Genomic DNA, 7,157 nt, shown 5'->3' with positions numbered 1-7,157 from the left:
CAGGCTGCCTTTTTCAAAAAAATATTTATACTTATTAATAAAATGAAAAAGAAAAATAGTAAGCTACACGACTTTTGCACTAAAATAATATTATTTCAAAAAATACATATAATGGTTTATAAAATAACTTCTAATATGGCCCGAGAAGACTCATTGGGTTTAGAGTGTATAATATCTACATAATTAAGAACAAATCGTTAAAAAATATATCAGAGCTAATCTTTGACCTTAAGTATAAGATTTATTTGATTTCGTAATTATTTGAGTTAGCAATCTCATAAAAATGATTGTGATGTCCAATATTAAATAAGGGAGAAGATTCATCGGTTGTATGAGTATGTGTGGACCCCGCATTTCGGCTCATGCGTTTCCCACTCGATAGCGAACTCGATTTTTGATTTGAAAAAAATTGATCTTTTATTTGATTAAGAAAAATGACTTGGAGTCGCCACTTATTTTTGTTTTATTTTTAAAAGGGTAAACAAAATAAGAAAGAAAAACCCTAAGTGTGACTCCTTATTTTGGAAAAGGTGATCTACGAAAAACCGGATCGGGTTCGGGGGTTAAGTTACTTATTGGGAAGGTACGGCAAAAATCGTAGCACCCCTTTAAGCCCCTGAAGTCGGGTCTCTACTAATAAAATGAAGCTGACATGACAATTAATGAGAAAGTCAATGGATACCTAAGTCAAATCATGCATATGAGAATCGGAACATGCGTAGAGAATGATTAGGATGAAAGTGCATACGTACCTGGGCCACGAGCCAGAATGCGCTATTAAGAAACGGGATTAGTACACAATGAATGAATACAAAATACAGTTCATGCATATTGGAATGCAAAACGAAGATCAAACAAAATACACTAAGCACAACAGTTGACAATCGAAAGAGATCAAACATAGGGCCCCCACCAAAGCCCAATTTATTACTCATGAACTAGTCTCACAAATTCTGTGTTTTAGAATTATGAAGAATTCACTATTGCTTATGTAAAATCAAGAAGAATATAAGATTATTTAGGAACCGAAATGGAATTAAAACTATTTGAGTGAATTTGTTTGAAAATTGGGGGTCTTGGGAATTAAATTTAAGAGTTGGAATTTTGGGAATTAAATTAGAAAGAAATTAGAATTTTGGAAATTGGAAATTAAGTTCGGAAATTGGAATTTTCAAGAATTGTTTAAAATGGAATTTCAGAATAAATAAGTAAGGTAATAATAATTAAATGGATTAATGTGAACATTGAAATTTTGGAATTTAGAAATTAAATCGGAAGTCGAAAATTTTAATGAATTGTTTAAGAATGGAATTTTAGAATAAATATGTAAAAATAATAATAATTAAATAGATTAATGTGAATGTTGGGATTTGTGGAATTAGAAATTAAAATCGGAAGTCAGAAATTTTAATGAGTTGTTTAAAATGAAATTTTAGAATAAATAAATAAAATAATAATTAAACAGATTAATGTGACTATCGGAATTTTCAGAAATAGAAATTTGATTCGGAAATCGAAAGTTTTAAATGAATTGTTTAAAATGGAATTTTAGAATAAATAAATAAAGTAATAATAATTAAATATATTAATGTGAAAATTGAGATTTCATAAAATTATTTGAGAATAGAATTTTTAACAATTATTTGAAAATTGGAATAGAAATGGGATTGTTTGTGAAATCAGAATTTTGAGAATCATTTAAAAAGAATTTACGAAAATCAGACATTGGATACCAAACTTTGACACATGAAAAAAAAATAAAAATAAATAAAATCCACCATGGAACCACAACTGGGCCATGCCACTACCACTAATTCATTCAAAAAGAAAACATATGCCCAACCACTTATGAGAAATACCATGCCACCATGCCACCATGCCATCATTGACTTTTCATTTATTTAAACTTAGTGGATGTCCACTAACGAAGCCCCATTTCTCCATTGAAGCAACAGCCCGCAGCCCATGTACACTCGGCAACGCACAAGTCACCATGCGGAACCTCATTCCACCTCCTAAACGGCAGCGAGAGACTCGTGACGTGCTTAAAACATCATGAACGAAATGGGCATGAGCATGGAATGAGCAAGATGCAGCCATGCATGGCCACGCATGGCCATGCAAAAGTGGTAAGTGATGGGTTCAAAGGATAGGTGAACAACTAGGAAGCTGGATAGAGATGTGGGCATAAATGGTGATCAGTCTAAGTGGTCTTGGGTGTGTGCGTGGTGTAGTGAGAGGAAATGTGAAGGATGAAAAATGGGTGTGGAGATGGGTCCGGTTTGCATGGGGCCTTCATGTATGCGGAAATGATGACAATGAACGGGTGGGGGGATGAACGGCATGAGGAGAAGTGGATATAGTGGTTGGGGTGGCCATGCGGAGGTAGAGGGATGAGAGGTGGTGATGTGTAGAAAATGGGTATGAATAAATCTAGAGAGAGAAATGGATGTAGGTGTGGAATGGAGAGACAAGTATGAAACGAGCAGGGGGGCGTGCTTGGGAACCATGGTGCATGGATTGGGTGAAGGTGAGTGGTGTACGTGGTGTAGAGAGAGGAATGCATGGGGAAAACATGGATATTGATTAGTTGGATGAGTGGCAGTGTAGTGATAGAAGGAGATCTGATGGGCCTCGTGGACGTGGATAGGTGAGGTTCATGATCTGAATGGCTGTCCGTCATGGTCCTCCAGTTACGAAGAAACATCCTAGACTGCTCCTCATCAACCTCCACAAACTAGGAGAGCTTTCCTCTCGCTTAGAGAACAACTCTGGAATCTCTCCTTCCCCTCCTCTCTCTCTGGTTTTCTCTGGCCATCTTCTTCCTCATATACCTAACAGACACAGTAAATCGTTTCTTTCGACTGGTGATTCTGCATTTGTGGTCCTCAGACCTCATCACAAGACTTCAAGTCTATAGTGTGCTGGAAGTTTTCCATCTCAAGAGGTTCATCGACAAAACCAAACCAAGTCACACCACTCTCATGTCCCATTCAATTCAGAACAGAGGAAAACGTAAAAAAAAAAAACCTTTATAAAAACAGAGTATAAAAACAGAAAATTAATGAGTGAAACCCTGTTTCATTGTTTCATCCACGGGCCTGCAGGAGGATTGGGAGACTATGGGTTCATACAAAACAGGGGAATAAAATCTGAGATATCTCGCAATGAAGCTAGAAACAGATTCAAGTTGCTTTTCAGCTAAGCCAAGAAGAGAAAATGATACAGTAATATCAACCAACCCATGGTTGATTCAAAGATCATTGAAAGCTAAAAATACAACCTGGAAAGACATACCTAAAACGAGAAATGATATCCAAAAACAAAACAAAGAAGATAACCAACAGGATCCATACCTGAAAAAAAACCTCCCCACAAGCGAAAGCTCGCCTAACTTCAAGCTCTCATGAAAACTCTCCAAGCTACCTCCGAAAAATCCATCTGCTTGAAAAACTCCCCCAAAGGTTCTCTCTCTCAGGTGTTTTTCCCTCTAACCTGCCTCAAAAGCCCCCAAAACCTTCCTCAAGCTCTGGAAGTATTTTTCCCGCCCAGACTAACTCGACCCCCTGTTTTTCTTTTTCTTCTTCTTTCTTCTCCCCCTGTTTGTGTCTTCCTCCGCAAGCCATTACCGGCTCTCCTATTCACCCGTCAGCGAGCACGTCGTTTCCCAACCACCAGCATGGTCCGCCACTTCCCTGCCAGTCCATGCAGCTCGTCTCCTATGTCGGGAAGGGGTCCCCCCCACTTGCCTAGGGTGTTGCCAACTGCTAGTGATGAGGAGGCACCCTTCCAATGTTATTGTATATATATATATAAAAAAAAAAAAAAACCAAAGTCCCCGGCTCTTGAAAGGGGGTCTACAATTCTTCTTATCGATATAGATGTATTTCAAAATCCGCATTAAGTTTAAAGCAAACAATATTTATATGATTAAGAACAAACCGTTATATTCATGGTCAAGACATACTACTTTATAATGTTTTTTTTTACATCTAACCCCATTTTGGTTATTTGAAAAAAATCACCATATTCTATTAAAATTTGAGATATTTTTATCATGACATGTTAATCTCAAAATATAGCATTTCCATTTATTATTATTATTGTTAAAATATAAATTTAACATTGTTTTTGGTTGTATTATTTTATGTGTGAATGGTAGTTAGTTGTGTTTATTATAGCAATGTACTAAAATTTAATATTTTTATTTTAGCATTTGCTAATGATAAAAGATTAAAAGGTACTATTTTAGCCTTTTGTGTCAAATATACTTCAAACTTTGAATTTGAATTTAACAATGCTCGATTTTTAATACCATAGCCCCAAAAAAGTCCATCCCTTGAAAATCTTACATTGAGCAACAATAATAAATATATTTTTAAATTCAATATCCCCGATGCAAATATTATCAGAGTGTTATTTCATAACCCGTACTATTTATTAAAGGAAACTTATGTTTTGGGAGATCATTTAAAAACTTTATTATCATGAATTTAGGTGGTGTTTATTTTTTTGGTTGAATTAAAAAAAAATCAAAATATATATTATTTTTTTATTCAACTAAAAGTAACCATTAATATCAACCAGTGTAATCAAAATGAATTTGTTATTAATAAGTTTAGTTTAATTATATTGTTTAATATCAATAAGTTACTTTCAGTTAAATAAAAAATATAAAATAAAATAAATATCACATTAGCCATGACAAGTTCTACTTGATTTACTTGTGTAAACACCACATAACTCATCTTATACTACATTGTTTGAAAATGAATTGGAAGAATTTTGATGACTTCACCAACATTTTTAATGAAGCAAAAAAAAAAAAACAAAAAAAAAAATTATATAAATATTAAGAATCAAACCCCCGATCGGATCATTAACTACATAGATCAATTATAGTAAAACTCTAATAAAATAATACTTTTTGGACCAAGAAAAATTATTATTATAACGAGGTTATTGATTTATCGATAATAGATATTTATTCTTTTAGAGAAAGTATTACGCTTCAATTGTATAGTACATGATATACATATGTACATATAGCTTATAAATATGAAAAACAATAGATGTTATCAAAAGTTAATACATAGAAGCTTAGAATATTTTAAAATAAAAAATTTGGCTGTTATGAAACAAAGCTAATTAATTACAAAAAACACCTCAATGGGGTGAATTGGATAACTATAAATCTTTTCTGAAAAAATGATAAAAGCAATAAAACAAATAATTAGTAGAACAAATGAAATAAAGAGGAATTGAAAGAGAGACACAAACGCTTTTATAGTGATTTGGTAATCCCACCTACATCCATTTTCCTTAATCCTTTTTTCGAATGAGCGTTCTACCAACCAAGGCTTCAAATCAAATCTTCAACAGTGTACACTTGGATTCACCAATGGCCATTATATTCCCTTCAAGTTCTCAATCAATTTGAAGTCTTAAACACCCAAATTATATCAATGATGCGAGGATTTAATGTTTTCAATCTTAGTACAATTATAGCCCAATTACAAATAAATAACTATGATGATTTCAATTGGTGCACTAAAGATTTGCTAATGAAAGAATCGATGTAGTTTGATGAAGAGCTTTGAATGAGATAAAGTAGATGAAAAACAATTCAATATAATTATTCTATAATCAATAAATGCAATAGAACTCTCCAATTTATAGAAAATAGCTCGAGTACCCAAAATCACATAAAAAGAGGTCTCGATCAGTCAAGCTTTGGTTCGATTGATCGAGTAGTTGTTGGTATATTTAATGCTCTACAAGTGGTTGTTGGTGTTTTTAATGCTTGATCAATTATCAACCCTATCTCGATTTGCTAGACACCAACCATTGAAAAAGAAAAATTTGGTTGTTCTTTAATTAGTAAAGTCTAATCAATTCGATTGATTCGAGATACCCTTTACCAATTAGGCAAAAAATGGTTTTAAAATATTCAATTTTTAGTTTTATTATTTTAATAACTTGAGCCTTTCATTGAAAAACCTTTTTGAAATAATTTAACCTAAGGTTTTTGAAGTAAAGTATTCATTCATTTTAAAAACATGATGTTACTTTTAAGCCAAGACATATACACGGAGGGCATTTGAATGCATAAAAAGAGTTTTATCCCAAGCGCACAAATGAGATTCATCTTACTTAGATATTTTGAGTTTTCTAGGATTTATTTTTTCATGATATTTAAATATCTTTTAAGCATACTCGAGCCTTATTTTAATTTTAACTATAAAACCTAAAAACTTCACTTGATTTAAATATCTTAGTACATTTAACTTTGTTTTATTATTATCAAAATATACTTAAAAAAATCTTAGACTAACAATTATTAATGGTAAAAAATAGAAACACTTATACGAAGAAAGACATGATGTCAAATATAGTATACATTGGTTTAAAGTATACATTGATTTCGAAAAAAATACGGGTTATACAAATTTAGTCCATATTATATCATAAAATTTGGTTTGCTATTTTTTATGTACTTAATTATTTATTAACTCGTACTTCATTGGGCTTAGTATAATTATATATCAAATACTAATGATATATATAGATAAATGCAAATGAAGAGGCTTAGTATAAACCCAAAAATCAATTCAAAAGTCAACAATATTTCCATTACCTATGCATTATTCAAGTCAAAGGTATTGGTTATTCACCTTTAGGATAAACTTTCAAGTAATATAATTATATAGATTAATATTCATTTTTTGATATTATATATTTATAAATTCATTTTAATCATGGGCATCATGTAGGCGTTTTTTAAAGTCATGAAGACTCCTTGACCCACATCAAATAAGAGAAATTTTTTTTGATATTATATATGTATAGATTTCTTTTAATTATATACACATTTTAAAATTTATTTATAGTATAAATCCACACAAGTTTAAAACCTTACATTGTTCGAGAGTCACATATTTTAAATTCTGAAAAAAAAAATTTCTTTTAAAATATTGATTAATTACAATAATTTTTTTGTTATCATAGTAAAATAATAGAGACGTGTGTCAACAAAGGAATCACCATTAAATTATTGATAAATTACTCGTTTTTAAAGCTACATTTTCAATATACATTCATTTGTTAATCAGCAAAGGGGAATTCTGTTCAAAATGATAGAAAGTCGGCGTTATGTC

The sequence above is a fragment of the Vitis vinifera genome, chromosome 2, assembly GCF_030704535.1.
Source record: "Vitis vinifera cultivar Pinot Noir 40024 chromosome 2, ASM3070453v1".
Taxonomy (NCBI): Eukaryota; Viridiplantae; Streptophyta; class Magnoliopsida; order Vitales; family Vitaceae; genus Vitis; species Vitis vinifera.
Note: the sequence above shows the minus strand (reverse complement) of the source record.